The following is an 18,300-nucleotide window of genomic DNA, read 5'->3' as shown; positions in this document are numbered from 1 at the left end:
CATTGTCTGTACGGAGGCCAGTTGCACTCCCAAATTTGCTGGGTCCCTCAGTGCCCCATTCCAAGACTTTTTAAGGAGACCCTCTAGTACCAGTGGTTCTCAACCTGGCGTCCGCAGATGTTTTTGGCCTTTAACTCCCAGAAATCCTAACAGCTGGTAAACTCGCTGGGATTTCTGGGAGTTATAGGCCAAAAACATCTGGGGACCCCAGGTTGAGAACCACTGTTCTAGTACACTTGATAAATGACACACAGGCCCATCTCTCTAAATTTTATCCACCCCATGCCCATCCAACTAAAATTATGTCAGAATAAATGTAAACCAAAGCATAATAAACAAGTACAACATAGACAAGAGCCAGGCCCGGCCCAACACGGCACGCTGGCCACGCCCCCGCGTTGGGCGCCACCTTCCCAGGGGCGCTATTGAACCCCTGAGAGGCGGGGCCACACCTGGCGGAGGCGGGGCCATGTGACGTGGAGGCGGGGCCAGCTCTGGCCCCGCCTCCTGCGGGGCGCGCCATGGCGCAGCCAGGCCAGGGCGCACCCCGCGGGAGGCGGGACCGGCCACGCCTCCCATGGCGCGCGCCCGCTGCAGCGGGAGTCCTTTCAGGCTGCGGCCTGGAAGAAATCCTGCCACAGCTTGGCTGCGCCAGGGCGCGCCCCACAGGAGGCGGGGCCATGTTTGGCCCCGCCTCCCGCGCCGCGCACCCTGGCCCCGCCTCCCATGCCGCCCGCGCCGCGGGAGGCGTGGCCGCCCGGCGTTGGAGGCAGGGTTAGGGCGCGGGGGGCGGGGCCAGTCCTGGCCACAACTCCTGCGGCGCAGGGGAGGGGGCGCAAAAAAAATTTGCATACCCCTTCGAATTTCCTCGGGCCGGTCCTGACAAGAGCTACCCTAAAGGGAGGAAGGGTGAAGAAATTGGACAGAATATGGAAACTTCTCTGGGCAGATGGTTTTAACCACCAGGTAGACCCTCAACATTTTATAGAGTTTGTTTCTAAAAAGTGCTAAATCCAAAATAAGAAAAAAGAAAAAAAAGTTATAAATGGCAGCACATTGTTGGCTAGGACTAGAATATTACAGTATGCATTTTTGTACAGGTTTTGAAAAATTGCATTTTATAGCAAAAGAATGCATATCTTCAGTACCTTCCTTCCCAATTCTTGTAAAATATGTTCAGAGGGATTTGGTATCTTTTGGAAACAAACTCCATATTTGGGTTGATCTGGAAAATCTCATCCACAACAACCAGTCAACCTGATCAAAGTGGTCAGCTGCCTTCTCTTGCTTATAAGAAGTCTCGGCACACAGTACCATTTTCTGCCTTAATTGTGTTCATCTCTCTTTTGCTTGGCTGCAAATAGGTTACGTACATCTGGGGTATCCATGTTTAATGAAAATATAGTCCAAAAGTATAACTGTTACAAACGCTGCACTTCAGCATGGCATTGATAATAACATTATAAAACATACTGTATTAAGTTTGATGGACATGTTGTTGGGGTGCAACACTCATCAATCCCAGCCATCACAGCCAATTATGGGTTTCATGACAGCTGCAACCTAGTAATATCTGGAGGGCTGTGTCTCTGCTATCCCCATTTTGCACAGTGCTACTCAACTCTCTCATATACCTTGATTTTACAGCAGGCTTGTTGCACAACAATACAGCCATCCTTGATCACTAGACAAAATGCAACTCTTTTGAACATGAAGTGCAAAATGGAACTAAATGAAGCTTTCTTCTAGCTAATGCTGAAATCACAAGAAATCACTGAAGCTTACTTGTAATGTATATGACCACATGGCAAGTGTGTCTAGTGAAACAGTTAAGGGCTTTTGTAACTTTACACATCAGATAGGTATGATAAGCACTAAAATGCATCGCTATGATAATATAAACAACTGTCATAGTTCCTTGATAATTATTAAGTCCTTTTAAAAAAACCTGTATTCTAGTTTTACTCTTTAACAAGTGCTTTAATAGGCTATTCTGAAATATTTGTATCATCAAATTCCAGGACTGCAATTCTCTAGTCTACACTTTGCAGTGAGTTAAGTCATCCTTCACCAATCTAATGTTGCCCAGATGTTTTGGATTACAACCCAAATCATCCATGAATCATGGTTATCCAGGGTAAGAAGCTAATGGAAAAGGAACTACTTTAGGAAAACCTCACCTAAAGGCAGTACATTTGTACCACTTACACATAAACATTTGACTGAAACTGAATGGATACATACATACATGTGCATATCAAATGAAGAGCATGCTCAATTTCAACACTGTTATTCCAAGGGCTATTCCATACCTCCAATAATAGGGAGAGAGTCTTTAGTCTGAAATCCCAGAGTCCTGCATAGAGGGTTTGTTTAAAGCAAATCTCTAATAGTAAGCTTTCTTGTTGTCTTGCAATGGATCAATTGAAATAATTGATATAGAACAGCTAAAAACAATACATGGCTCTCATAGATCAGAATGTTGCGAGAGAGCCTCTGTTTTCCCTGTCAAAATCTCTCTTTCAACTGGAGATTTCAAGAGTTACATCTCATGTCAAGTTGGAAGATGTCAAGACGTAGTGGGACCCACTGAAGCCACTGGCAGACGTCCACATCGGCTTGGCACCAGAATGGAAGCTTTGAAAAGAGATCAGTGTAGGATTTTGCTGTTCAGCATATTCAGGAAGAGCTTTCACATCACCTAACATTCACTTTCATCTTTAAGGAGCATGCAAAGCTTAATTAGGGAATCAAGCAAGTGGACTGAAAAAATCTGACAGTGCCTTATAATTGACTGTCAGGCATTTCCACGTGTATACACAAAACAAACAGCGTAAGATTCATTTAGTACTGAGAACATTAAGTGTTTTAGACATCAAGAGTCAATCTGTTGAGTGATCACTGTGGTAGAAAAAAATGCAAGACTTTAAACAGGTATTATGTTCCTTCTGCTTTCTTATCCTTCAGGGGACACCATCAGACTCCTCTTTACTGATGCCTGAACTGGATACTCACTTGAAAATGAGAGTCAACATTTTCCCTTATGTGTATTATTAGAGCTAGTGTAGTATACCGACTAACAGAAGCAGCCAGAAACTCCTTACTTTGATCTTACTAGGTCAGTGGTTCTCAACCTGTGGGTCCCCAGATGTTTTGGACTTCAACTCCCAGAAATCCTAACAGCTGGTAAACTGGTTGGGATTTCTCGGAGTTGTAGGCCAAAACACCTGGGGACCCACAGGTTGAGAACCACTGACCTAGTGAGATCAAAGTAATGAATTTCAAGCAAGTTTCCATCTTTCACCCCACCCCTATATCTGGGGAGATAAATATACTGCTCAATCTTACAAGTCTGTTGTAAGTATCACAGCTAGAAAACAATATGAGTCAACGGCCCATCTCAAGGTGGGACCTGTGCAGACTGCATGCAAGTCGCATTGAAACTTTTGGACAGTAATTATTCCAACAATAAAAACTCACACTTGGCTCAGACCTATTATCCCACCTTGACCCTTGCAGTGATTAGGTGTTCATCATTAAATCTTCACTGGGGGCAATGAACTCTTTATAAAACACTAGCTGTGCCCGGCCACGCGTTGCTGTGGCGAAATATGGTGGTATGGGGAATAAAGTATTGAGGAATTGGTGGTAGTTAAGGTAAAGGTAAACGTTTTCCCCTGATGTTAAGTCCAGTCATGTCTGACTCTGGGGGTTGGTGCTCATCTCCATTTCTAAGCTGAAGAGCCGGCGTTGGCCGTAGACACCTCCAAGGTCATGTGGGATGACTGCATGGAGCGGCGTTACCTTCCCGCCGGAGCAGTACCTATTGATGCATTCACATTTGCATGTTTTTGAACTTCTGGGTTGGCAGAAGCTGGGGCTAACAGTGGGGGCTCTCTCCGCTCCTCCAATTCAAACCTGCGGCCTTTCGGTCCAGAAGTTCAGCAGCTCAGCGCTTTAAAATGCTGCGCCATCAGGGGATATTATTTCCTAAAGGTTGTGAATATACAATATTTCTGATTGGTTTTTTTTGTCTGTTGGAGGCAAGTATGAATGCTGCAATTAGGAAAAATGTTTAGGATGTAATGGCCTTGCAGCTTTAAAGCCGGGCTGTTTCCTCCCTGAGTGAATTTTTTGTTGGGAGGTGTTAGCTGGCCCTGATTGTTTCCTGTCTGGAATTCCCTTGTTTTCAGAGTGGTGTTGTTTGCGATATTTTATGTGCTTCTACTGTCTGTGGCCCTGAGAAAACAGAGGATTACTGTATTTATGAATTTAGCACCAAAATATTACGATATATTGAAAACATTGACTACAAAAATGCATTGGATAATCCAGAACATTGGATAATGAGTGTTGGATAAGTGAGACTCTACTGTAATTACTACATAGCATTACTGCGCGTGGAACTACCTTTTCTGTCAAATTTGTTGTATAATATGATGTTTTGGTGCTTAATTTGTATAACGATTACCTAATTTGATGTTTAATCGGCTTTTCCTGAATCCCTTCTTATTATCCAACATATTCACTTATCCTGCCGGCCTGTTTATGTTGGATAAGTGAGAGTCTACTGTTTATTGATAATCTTATATTATCTGCTTAGAACTGGATTATATGAGGACCCTTCTTCACAGTTGTATAAAATGCACACTGAAGTGGATTATATGGCAGTATGGAGTCAAGATAATCCAGTGCAAAGCAGATAATATAAGATTATAAATGGGTTATATAGCTGTGTGGAAGGGCCTGGAGTCTACACTGTCATATAATCCAGTGCAAATTAGATAGCCTAAGTCTGCCTGTCCCCTAACTGAACCCTGGCTGTCCCTTGGCTTGCTAGGAGCTGGTTGCTAGGAGACGAAGTGGGCAGAGATTAGCCCTCTAAACTGGCAGCAATTGGATAAAAAAAATTATTGCTCTCCCTCTAATTAGGACTTTGTTTTTCTTTTCTTTTTGTTGTATCAACCTGGAGGCATGGATGATGGGTTGTATTGTCAAATTTCGAGGTTGCGGGGCCTGTACTTTTGTTGTTTTGTGAGTTGCCGTGATGCCATCACTCTTTTATATATATATAGACTAGCTGTGCCCGGCCACGCGTTGTGGCTGATGGGAATCATTTGTTGACCAGGTGGAATAGCAGTGAATAGCCTTGCAGCCTTAAAGTCTGGGTGTTTTCTCCTTAAGTGAATCCTTGTTTGGTGAGCTGGAATACAATGGAATAGGTTTGCTGCTTGGAAGGCAGGATACTTTCGTTGTAGGGAAATGGTTTTTTAGACAATTTGAATTGTACTGAATAGCCTCGCTGTTTCAAAGACTGACTGCTTTCTACATAGGGGCATCCTTTCTTGGGCAGGCTGAATGAGACGGAGTAGCCTCATGGCTTGAAACCCTGAGGGTGTACTATGAAGGGGAAATCTTGCTTGGTTAGGTTGAACAGCACTGAATAGCCTTGCTGTTTGGAAGCCTGGTTGCTTCCTGCCTGGGGGAATCCTTTGTTGGAAGGTGTTAGCTGGCCCTGGTTGTTTCCTTTCTGGAATTCCCATTTTCAGAGTATTGTTCTTTATTTAATGTCCTGATTTTAGAGATTATATTGTAACTTCCTGCCTGGGGGAATCCTTTGTTGGGAGGTGTTAGCTGGCCCTGGTTGTTTCCTTTCTGGAATTCCCATTTTCAGAGTGTTGTTCTTTATTTAATGTCCTGATTTTCGAGATTATATTGTTCTGTATTGTTACACCACAGTAATTGTAGATATGATATTTGTTGCCTGAGAGTACAGGCAGGCGGCCCCTCCTTTCAATCCCTGGAAGAGAGACAGACAGAGGCCCAGGCAGCTGAGGCTGGGAAGGCAGGGCCCTCCACTGAAGAGGGGAAAAGGGGAGGGAGGGTTTAGGACCCTTTAAGACACGGCGGGGGGGGGGACTCTTCCCGGCCTTGGGGCCACCCCTTGAGGCGTCTATGTCCAAAAGAAAAGAAATAGTTAAAAGAAAAGAAACCTTGGGCCTGGTGAGAGGTGGAGGTGGCTCTTCGGGGGGGGGAGGTTCGGGCTCCGGCTCTCTCGTGGCCGGGGCCGCCCTGAGGCCTGTGGGGGATGGAGGAGGCTGTGGTGGTCTTCGTGGGGGGGCGGGGCTGCCTTTCTGGAAGGCCCCCCCCGCCTTCTGCTCTGCAGGCCTCAACATCCAAAAAAAAAAAAAGAAACCTTGGGGCCTCGCGGCCTCCCTCTGGCTGGCGGGAGGCGGAGGTGGCTCTTGGGGGGGGGCGACCTCCCTCCGGCCTGTGGCGCATGGATGAGGCCGCAGTGGCTCTTCGCGGGGGGGATGGTTGTTCCATGCCTGCTCGGGCCCCTGACAATTTTTACTCCGCAGCCTCACTGTGTGGAGGCCCCTCCTCCGACCACCATGGGGCCTTCCAGCCAGGCTGACGGCTGGGGTTTTAAGGCCCCGTGGAGGTTTTTGATGAGATTTTTTGTTGCATCAACCTAGAGGCGTGGATGATGGGTTGTGTTGTCAAATTTCGAGGTTGGGGGTCCTTTAGTTTAGTTGTTTTGCTCAGTGCCGCGATTCCATCACTCTTTTATATATATAGATTTCTTCTGTCAAAGTGGTGGTTTTTTCCACTACTGGTGAAGGAAGAGCCTACATACCCAGTGGTTTCTGGCATTCACCACACAAACATCAAGCAAACAGTTCAAGCGGTGGGAGGAAAACAAGTGAAACTGAGTCTACATTGAGTCCAGCTGAACTTTAAAGACTCTACCTTTCTCCCCTGCCTTTCCACTAATATTCATCAGAGAGATGACTAAATTTTTTGCATTGCTTTCGCATAAAGGTGAAACAAGCAAAATTCCCACCAATTTTTGTGACATTATTTTCCAGTTCCCTGAGAACTGGAGCAGATGACAACTCTGCCTTTGTTTGTGTGAACAGAACATTAAGTCTTCTGTTAGCCATCTCCTTTATGTTGTCAATAAGCCACAATACCTTCCCCGTTATCGACGTACAGCAGGCTTTTAATTATTGTCTGTTTCCTACTCTGTTGAATTGTGAGAGCTGAGACCATGCATTATCTCAATGTCAGTTGCTATAAAACCAGCATTTTTAATGATAACCAAGAGTAATGCTTTTTCCTTCAACATAAGATGGAAAGAGATGTGAGCATTTTCAGCACCACTAATCAAACGATGTATTTGTTTCCTTATATAACCTCCCTTTTTTCTGCCTCCAAGACACAGCAATGCAGCATTCAAAACTATGTTTTTTCTAGACAAGCAATGGGAACTGTGTTCCCTTCTTATTTATTTATTTATTTATTTATTTACAGCATTTATATTCCGCCCTTCTCACCCCGAAGGGGACTCAGGGTAGATCACATTACACATATAGGCAAACATTCAATGCCTTTTAACATAGAACAAAGATAAGACAAACATAGGCTCCGAGCGGGTCTCGAACTCATGACCTCCTGGTCAGAGTGATTCATTGCAGTGATTCCTTGCAGCTGCTCTCCAGCCTGCGCCACAGCCCGAGCCCTAACTGGTCTTTCTTACTTTGGGCCTGTCTTATAGTCCTTGGCAAGGTCCATCCCAATCCATGCTGCCCTAGGCATTTTTCCCAGCCATAAAAGGATCACCACATCTCCAGAGAACCCCAATGGATGTCATTCCATTGGCTATCCCATTCCCTGCATTCATGTTAATCCTCTCTAGGGCTGAAATTAGGCTAGACTAGCATAGCCTATTGGGTTCCTAGGGTAAGTGAGAAAGGGGATGGCTGAACCTCTGCAATGAGATGGCTGTCTTCCAAAACTTCCCAGGCATTTCTCATGTCTGCATTCAGGGACTGGGTAAATGATACAGGATGAGTATCACTTGTATGAAATGCTTTCGATTAATACTTGTGCATACATAATGAATTATTTTACATATACATAATGATATATCTTAGAGATGGGATTGAAGTCTAAGCACAAAATTCATTTATGTTTCACATATACTTTATACACAAAACATACCTTATACAAATAGCATTTTATACACAATGTTTTTTAAATAAATAATGCATAAAATGACTTTTGTGTACACTGAACCTTCAGAAAGCAAAGTTAGCTACCTATGTGGACAATTTTGGATTATTCCAGATTTCAGAATTCTGGATTAGAAATACCCAGATAAACAGAATCCTCATCCAAATCACAATGTTATACTATAGATTTCTCTTTTCATTTTTTCCTTATTAATGGAGCAACATGATTCACAAAAAGCTGTCTGATTAGCAATGCAATAGCAAGACAATAATATTTCATAGCAATTTTAGTCTTCCTGGATCTATCAAGTTTGGCATTCTAAAGCAAGTGGAAATAATGTTTGAAAGAAAAAAAGAGAAACGGAAAAAGTTCAAAATAAAGTTTATATTTCTTTGTAAGTATCACATACCCACTTTAATCTCCTCAAATATTTCCAAAATTCTTTTTCCAAATCAAATACTATCTAGAATTTACTGCCTGGTGAATACACTTCTTTCATTCACGACTAGATTTGAACATGCTTTCCACCCATAACTGTATCACTGAAGTCATTCAAGGTTTCCAGTACTATTATACTATTTGGTACACAACTCTGACAGACTAGGAAATTTCAAATGTTTAATAAGGTTCCCATAACAATACTGCAATGAAATTAGATGGGCAACTATTAAACGCAGGCACCTCTATACATGCCTGAATGTGGTGTGTGTGTGTGTGTTTGTGTCATCTGTCTCAGCTCCAGAAGCATGGAGCCTGGACACCTGAATGGGAGAGGGCAACTACTGCAATTATGTGGTTATTAAAACACATATTTGATTGTTAAATTAAAATTGTTGTATGTATTTACCCTGTGACTTTACCAGGCTTTTCAGGAGATAGCTTTCTAACTCCTTCCCACAAAACAAGGCCGCACATGCCTTGTACATATTTTGTCTGATCTCTTGAGCACAATAAATTCTTCTTCCTTGGACATGCTACACGTGTCTAACGTGGCCCCCTTTAATCTGCCATATAAAATCCAGATTATCTACATTGAACTGGACTATGTGGCAGTGTAGACATGTATAATCCAATTCAAAGAAGATAATGTGGATTATCTGTTTTGATAATTTGGATGATATGACAGTGTAGAAGGGGACTAAATTTGACAGCTTTCACTGATCTGAAGTGGAAGCTTCCAGGTTTTTCTCCTATTCCAAAATCTGTGAATGTTTATTGTCACAATTCAGACTTTGCAGAAATGGCTTCTTGGAAATGCTGTACCTATTTGAATATAGGACTCTCCCACAGCTATGAAAGGCATAGGAACCCTAAGGGAAGGGAAAGCATGAAAAGAATGGGAAAAAGTGGTTGCCAAGGTGCTAAATACATCTTGAAACTGAAGGTTGTGAACCCACATCATAGAACATAAAATAAAACTCTGATTTCTGTCTACAAAGCAGTTTTGAAAAGAGTGGTTCTGAGTGGGAAATTATTGTGTGGGGAGTGCTTTTGAAATCCAGTACATGAATTGTATAAGCCAATATTTTGCAAAAATTACAAATGTGGCTGCCTTTTTTGTTGCTGTGTGGGGTAGAATAATATATGAAAGAGAATGGTAGATAAGATTGGCAAAAACCCTTTGTGAGATAAATACTGGCACAGAGGGAAAGATTTGCAGGGAAGGGAGAAGACAAATGCAGAGGTTTCTAAGGGAGTTCTAGTCTATGACCAGTTGGACAGGCCCAAGTGGAAGAAGAGAGAGGTAGAAAAGAGAAATATATGTATGTAAATGTATAAGTGGCAATGCACAAGGGTTTACAATAGAGACAACATGAGAGACAGGAGTTTTTAAGGGAGGTTTCAGACAACGGTAAAGTCCACTTTGACCCGGGTTTAAAAAACCTAGGTTTGGGTGGACTGTGCTTTCAAAAATCCGTGCTTTCCATGGGCATTGTCTTCATGTCCTCCTGGTACCTACCGGGGGAACAGGGAGACATCCCCCCATCCCAACCCCCCTAACCCCTTTTAAAAAAATAAAAGAATTTTATTTATAAAAGGAGATTCCACCTGAACATCAGGAAGAACTTCCTCACTGTGAGGGCTGTTCGGCAGTGGAACTCTCTCCCCCGGACTGTGGTGGAGGCTCCTTCCTTGGAAGCTTTTAAGCAGAGGCTGGATGGCCATCTGTCGGGGGTGCTTTGAATGCGATTTCCTGCTTCTTAGCGGGGGGTTGGACTAGATGGCCCATGAGGTCTCTTCCAACTCTACTATTCTATGATTCTATGATTCTACTCAGCCTCTATTAGCATGGTGTTGGAACTCTCATGGCACATAGAAATGATGCACCAGGAGGGTGGGCAGGAGCAATTTTCCTTCCCCTCCCCCTTTCTCCTGCCGTGTCATTCCTACGTGCCAGGAGAGCTCCAGCACCTCACTAATGGAGTCCGGGTAAGTTCTTTTATTTTAAAAAAGGGTTTTGGGGGGTTGAGGAGGGAGTTAGGTTCTGCCTGGAAAATGCAAGACAGTTCTGCAGACAGCCCCTTCAGAACTTCTGATTGGCCAGTCCAGACAACGGCTATAGTGGGTTTGCCCCATGCCTTCCAAGAACAAACCTACTACATAGCAGGATTTTCCTGCTTTGTGACAAAGTCATTTACAATTTCGTGGGGCGTCATCTGGACACCACTCACGGATATCTGGGAGGGCGTGTATTTTGCATCTTGTCTAGATGCACCCTAGTACAATGAGTGCAAGCATGACAAACTTTTTTTTTTTTTAAAAAACAGAAGTGAACAGTGAAAGAGTACCAAGGCTAGAATTGGGTTGCTGTGAGTTTTCTGGGCAGTATGGGGATGTTCCAGAAGTATCCTCTCCTGATGTTTCACCCACATCTATGGCGGAAATCCCTAGAGGTTGTGAGGTCTGTTGGAAACTAGGCAAGGGAATTTATATATCTGTGGAATGTTGAGGATGGATTTCCAGCTCAAGCAGAGCTGAGTACTTTCAAGAGCCAGAGATAGAAATATATCTGATGACTAGCTGCACTGCACTTTCATGTTTGTTAAGTATATACCTTTAAAAAACTGATTGAAAGTCAGCATTATGTTTCCACTCTTCCTTGTAACTCACCACACCAGCTTAATCTGTGAAAGCTTATACTACCAACTTCTTTCTCTCAGTTAATCTCAACTGTGCTACAAGCTCCTTTGGCATGCTCACACGTTAATACTTCAAGATTTGCCATATTGTTACTACAAAATACACATCATGGTGACATCTTTAGGCTAAAGAGAAGGCATGGAAATCATTGTGCGAACTCTCAAAGCACACTGACTTCTTGATTTTTATAAAGCTTGAACATGCTATTCCCCCCCACCCCCACCCCCCACACACACCTCTATGATTCTCCATTGTCACATTTTTTCCAAGAATGGCTTTTAACATCTATGCCTGTGTGTTTTGAAAGCTTGTCTAGTTGTGTGAGAGAGACAAGAATACATTAACTAGTCATTTCCCACAAGGAACACTGGTGGGACTGCAAGAGTTTGATAACATTCCTGATCACACTCTTCTCATTCATGGAAATAATATCCAGTTGACATATGACAGTCAGCTAGGAAATATATGAAAGACTAAATTTACTGAACTTCAAAAGAGCAGTGACAAAATGAAATACTACTCTGCAAAGAATAAATGGCGAAGCAATTTGAAATGCAACAAAAGCAAATGTAATGCACTTAGCGGTTTTGCTGGTATTGTTGGACTGCAAATCCCATCACATCATCATCATATTTATTCATATCCCACTTTTCCTTTGTACAAAAGAGACTCAAAGCAGCTTACAATAAAATCAATGTAATACAATTTAAAACATTAAAATATATAAAACTGATTAAAATGTATTCATCAAATACAATCACCATAATTAATTGAGAAGGATGATGGGAGCTGCAATCCTAAAAAACTTGTGAAAGTTTTTGCTTTCCCCCCTGTACTATGTCTGGATGTAAAATAATAAAATGTCAAGTGCAAATGTGCTCAAGCAATAGGACCACACTCTTTTGAAGTTCAAGTAGGCTGCAGTTAGATAACCAGGATGAGATTTGGTAACTATCTTTTATGGCCCATGAATCACTCCTAATGTGTATAAATGGCCAATCTTTTTTCTCAGAACCTCCATGGTTCTTCATCCCAGATCTTTAATGAGAAGTTGATATACCCAGGTGGAAATACCTGATATTATAAAGGTAATAAAAATATTACATTTTTGGATGCCTCACCTTCCCTGTGGATGAGAGAATGGTTTAAAAGTGAGATCCATATCCTGGATCCTAGAGGAAAGTAATTTGACCATAGGGGAAATATCCACATGTAAGGCATGTGGACTATATATCATTAACAAGGCTATAAGGCTAATAATATTCTTCCTGAAAACTTTATTAGATTTCTAAGACCAGCTAATGGCACAAATTTGAACCTGGCTTGCCTTAAAATGCCTCTGTTAAACGTGAATAAAAATTATTCCTAAAGTCAGGCAAGAACAGCTTGCTCCGTTAAACAAATTGTCCCCAAGAAGGTAATTATGACAATTCACATTTGTAATGTCAATTTGAAATGTTCAAAATGCATCTGCTATCTTCTTTTAAGCCTTACAAAGAGAGCCAGTGTGGCCTATCATTTGGACTACAACTCAGGTTCAAACCTCCATTCATCCATGGAAACCCACTTGATGATCATGAGCAAGTCATGAGCAAGACCTCCAGACCTTTGGTCATTTTTGTTGCCCTCCTCTGGACCATGAGCTAAAAGATACGCAATAACAAATTTTTACAAAACTGAAAATGACAACAACGGTGAAAATAATGAATTCCCTCATTGCAAATTAGAGAATCTAGCTTATCTAGGCTTAAATAAAATCCCTTTTTAAATCTAAGACTGATAGCAACTTTGTTGGCTGTGGAATTTTTGAAAGATGTTGGCCAGAAGATTCAGTTCTCCAAGCTTTGATCATTCATAATTGAAATGAGAACAAAAGCAGGGACCTAGCTGATTTGTAGCTTAGTCTCATACCCACTACATTGAAATAGTACCTTTGAATCCTTTTCTCCCTTTTAAATCAATGCTGCTTTTATATACACATAAACAATCAAAGCCTTACATAAATGGCAGCTTTCAGCATGAAAGCATTATCAAAACTGTACATCACACATGCAAACAGAATGCCACCACAATGCTTATAAAAATGATCAAAGATTGAAAAAAAATTACATCTGATATAAAAGTCAAAGTAAAATAAAAAAATCAATCCATAAGATAGACTTGATTTTTATAAGTACATTACTAATTCAGCTGCTGCTTTCCACATTACATTCATCCACCTTGCTGAGACATCTACCTTGCTGAGTCTGAGCCCATGAAGCAAACGTTTTCGTGATGTTCCCAACAAGGTAAAAAGCAAGATTCTGATGCATGCAGATATAGCAATAAACATTTTATAGAGTGCAGCTCTAAGGCTGATGAAATACAATCAGGGCATGCATGCTAGCTAATAACACTTGCAGAGGCCAGCCTTGTGGTAACATGTCAACCACATCATTCCCTTAATCCAGATCAATATTCTTGTTGTGTGCCTTCAAATCATTCCTGTTTTATGAAGACCTTAGACAAACCCATCATGGGGGTTTTCTGAGGCTGATAAGGCTCCTTCTACACTGCCATATAATCCAGATTACCAAAGCATATAATCCATATTATCTGCTTTGAACTGGATTACACTGTCATATAATTCAGTTCAAATCAGATAATCTGGATTTTATATGGCAGTGCAGAAGGGGCCTCGAAGGCATGTGAAGACAAACCTCCCTTTGAACAAACTCTGTTATAGGGTCACCTTTGTATCAGGTGGAAATGATTTAAGGGAACACTAGAACAAGACATTTCAATATCACACTCAAAGAAACTACCACAGACCTTACGTAAAGAGATACCTATCAAGAGCTGACTAACCGCATAGGTATTTTACAAAAATAAGCACTGTACACGTCTGTTATACACAAACTTTTGCTGCTCTTAAGGAGAGTGATCCTGCATAAATGCACACATGAAATTAATTGCTTGCCATCCGTAATAGTTTAAATAATTCCTCTTTTAAAATGAAATCCTTCAAATATGAGGGTTTATTTTTCCACATTAGGACAGAATAATACTATAAAATGTATGCTTTTTTGCAGAAAAAATGTTTTGAAGCATCAAAATGGGTCCAGACAGTACAATTACTCTCATTTTAGCTTACAGTGTGGAGGAAGAAAACACAATCAGAAGCTCAATAATGTTCCTGTATCAGCATTCTTTTTTTTTAAAAAAAAAAAGTCCAATTTGCTCTCAAGGCCTCAGTTATAATAGCTTAAGCAAGCATACAGATCAAGCACTGGCAAACTTTGGCCCTCCAGGTGCTTTGGACTTCAACTCCCACAGTTCCTAACAGCCAACAGGAAGTCCAAAACACCTGGAGAGCTTATGTTTGCCCATGCTTGATATAGATGAATGAACAGGAATCAATATGTTGTTATCTAGCAAACAGTACTGTTATGAGAAAACAAGAATTCATTGCCCAGGAAATAAATTCTTGAAATAATTTGTCCTCAATGGCAATCTCTCACTTACACTCTAAATCTAGAGTGTCACCTGCCTGATGCCTTGAAAGTAAGGATGGATGATGGGAGATAGCCCAGAATTGTATTACGGTCTCGGAAAAGCAATGTCCAGAATTCTACATTTCTTCTTTGTGTGGCTCTGTATAAATTAGGATGAACAGGAAATCAAAGAGTGTCACTTAAGACATTTCAAATCACATCTGTTGAACATCTTTGTCATGGCTAATATTTTATATCTGAGCAGCTTTTTGCTCATAGCATGTAAGACAGATCTATATATCCTTCGGAATTAAAAAAAAAAAAGGATTTCTGTATATAATGTACTAGCTTTGCCTGGCCATGCGTTGCTGTGGCTTATGGGAATCCTTTGTTGTCCAGGTGGAATAGCAGTGAATAGCCTTGCAGTCTCAAAGCCTGGCCGTTTTCTGGAGTTGTTGGAGCTTTTTGTTGTATGAACATAGAGGCATGGATGAGGGGTTGTGCTGCCAAGTTTAGTGTTTCTGGGATGTGTGATTTTGTTGTTTTGTCCTAGGCCGAAATTTCATTACCCTTTTATATATATAGATAAGTCTTGAAATGTTAGTCAAAAAATCAAGCTAACTTATCCATGAGACAATGTAAATGCTGAATCTAAACTGATATCAATAAAGATACAGCATTTACTCTCATATATAAGGGGTGTGTGTGTGTGTGTCAGTGTGTGTGAGATCAAAACCATTGATGTTCGATACCATTAACCATAGTATCCTTCTGAGTCATCTCAGAAGGCTAGGGGCAATTTCCTGCAGAGGTTTTGGTCCTTCCTGAAGGATCGGACCCAGATGGGGGATTCTTGTTCGACTCCCTGTCTGGTGGCTTGCGGTGTCCCTCAGGGTTCAGTTCTGTCCCCCATGCTGTTCAACATTTACATGAAACTGCTGGGAGAGATCATCCAGAGTTTTGGAGTTTGGTGTCAAATTAATGCCGATGACACCCAAATCTATTACTCCTTTCCACCCAAAGCCAAGGATGCAGTCATCAGTAATGGATTGGATGAGGGCTAAGTTCAGACAAAACAGAGGTACTCCTGGTCAGCTGGAAGGCAGAGCAGGGTATAGGGATACATCTTGTGTTGGATGGGGTTACACTCCCCCTGAAGACGCAGGTTTGCAGCTTGGGAGTGAGCCTGAAATCATTGCTGACCCTGGAACCTCAGGTATCGGCAATGGCCAGGAGTGCCTTCGCACAGTTAAAACTTGTGCGCCAGCTGTGCCCGTACCTTGAGATTCCTGATCTGGCCATGATAGTCCATGCCCTAGTTACATCCTGCTTGAACTCCTGCAATGTGGGGCTGCCTTTGAAGATATTTCAGAAGCTTCAACTGGTCCACAGATTGTCAGCCAGATTACTAACTGGAGAGAACCACTCCCATATTGCGGCAGCTCCACTGGCTGCTGGTTTGCATCCGGGCTAAATACAAACTGCTGATCATTACATATAAAGCCCTAAATGGTTTGGGCCCAGACTATTTGACGAGCTGCATTCTTGTTTACAAACCAGCTTGAACACTGCAATTTGTGGAGGAGGCCCTGCTCTCAGTCCCATCCCTGTCTCAAGTGCAGCTGGTGGGAACAAGAGGGGGGGGCTTCTCTGTGGTGGCCCCCCTACCTCTTGAACTCCCTCTCCAAAGAAATAAAAATGGCCCCTTCCTTCCTCTCCTTTAAAAATGGCTGAAAATGCATCTTTGCACTTTAGCTTATGGAGGGGAGGAGGATTAAAACATTATGGACCTTACCTTGACTGGAATTTGACATCTAACTCTAGCCTGTTAGCAGTGACTAAAGTAAACTATATAATTAAATTTTAAATTATTAAATTGATTAACTTTGCTATACTGGAGGTTGGACTGATTTATATGTTTCATTAATTTTTATTTAACTTTATATCTATTGATTAGATGTTATAATTTGTTATTGATGTTTTATTTATGGATTATTTGCTTTTTATTGAATGTTTGCCATTCCCTGCTAGAAACTGACTTGAGTCCTCTAGGGGACATAGGGCAGGTTACAAATAAAGTTTTTTATTATTATATTATTATTATACACACAGACACATTATCCCCCTTTCACAGTGGCAAAAAGCAAGATCTTAGTCCATCTCAGAATAACCTAAAAGAAGCATTTGACCTTCCTCTATTATCTCCACTGTGATGTCACTTTGGGCTGGAAAATGGCAGCGATCATGGCTCTTTGATGCCAAGAAAGTCAATGGGCTTGGTGATTCTTTTAGGCTCTCCCAGGTTGGGCCAAGCTCTTGTTTTTTGCCACCCAACTCAGACATCCACAGATCACATTAAAATCCATAATTTTGACCCCGATATCTGCCCTCTACTTATACATGTGTCTGGTTTATATACAAGTATATAGGTTAATAATTTCAATCCTAAATATAGTGTTGGATCGTTCTATTTTCCTTGGAAAAAAAACCTCAAACAGCTTAATTAACATTTTCACCTCTGTGTTTTATCCTGTACAAGTTGATGAGAGCACTTTCCAGATAACAATTGGCTAAAATGCCTAATCCTATATTATGAATGTTGTTTATCAGTAATATTCCAATTTCTGGTTAATTTCAGTAGAAACTTCAAAAACAAACCACATATAATATGCCAGTTCCTAATTCTGTAGACTTTTGAAAGATGAAAACTAATTTGCAGGCTTCCCACTGAGATACATCTGGAGATTTAAAAAATTAATTTGTTTTGAAGATTTTGGAATATTTAAGCCTTTGATGAGTTCTTAAAATTTTAGATTGGTTTCATTTTGAATCAAAAGAGTTTGAAATCTTATTGAGATTATCTTTTAGCATGAAGAACGGGGACGATATCTTTAAAATGATAACTGTCACCTAATATTTCTGGAGTACAGCCATATGTACAATTTCCAATCTATTGCAATGTGTCCTTTTCATTACAGGCAAATATGGGTGTAAAATGCTATAATACAGGTAGTGAATATTAATTCAATTCAGATATACAGTAGAGACAAACCCTGAGTGTTTACAAATACAGGTTCAAAGGACTGAAAGAGAAATATGGGTGATAGCTACATGCAAGTACAGTTTTAGCAAAGACAGCTCCCACAAGTCCATTATAACCTCCACCTGGTCTTAGTTAGCATAAGAACACACAGCATCCATCAATACAAATGGAGCAAATGCCTCATGTTCCTAAGCAGAAGGATGGCTGCCAAGCCAAATGCATGCTGTAAAACAAGTGGCCCTCATAATTTCTCTTCTCATACAGGATATACACAAATCAACTGGGTTTTTTTGTATCAAGGGACTATCAAAATTGGCAATGTCACATCCAATCTGTGTTACAAGACTTAGTTAGCGAGTTCATTGAAATCTTCTGGCACAAACAATTATTTCTAGTTAATGTCTTTCTTCCTATGCAGGTTTAGCTTAGACATCACACCCCGTTGTCATTTGTTTACTTTTGTTTGACGCTCAATCCATGGTTTAAGCTTATAAGCAGAAAGACAATAGGAAGCATTCATCTATTTATGCCAAAATGTTATGCCTTCTCTATTTAGTGAAATGTCAGGTCATGATGGCTCACACAGTTTAATGCTAAATTATAACAAAATAGAACACAATGATT

General features: G+C 41.2%; 1 protein-coding gene across 2 annotated transcripts in view; it reads right to left on the bottom strand.

The window, feature by feature from the left end:
• plcb1 (phospholipase C beta 1) overlaps positions 1–18,300 on the bottom strand; it is a 650,154-nt gene that overhangs the window by 280,966 nt on the left and 350,888 nt on the right. The window lies entirely within an intron of this gene.

The sequence above is a fragment of the Anolis carolinensis genome, chromosome 1, assembly GCF_035594765.1.
Source record: "Anolis carolinensis isolate JA03-04 chromosome 1, rAnoCar3.1.pri, whole genome shotgun sequence".
Classification (NCBI taxonomy): Eukaryota; Metazoa; Chordata; class Lepidosauria; order Squamata; family Dactyloidae; genus Anolis; species Anolis carolinensis.
This window is presented reverse-complemented; position numbering and strand designations above follow the sequence as displayed.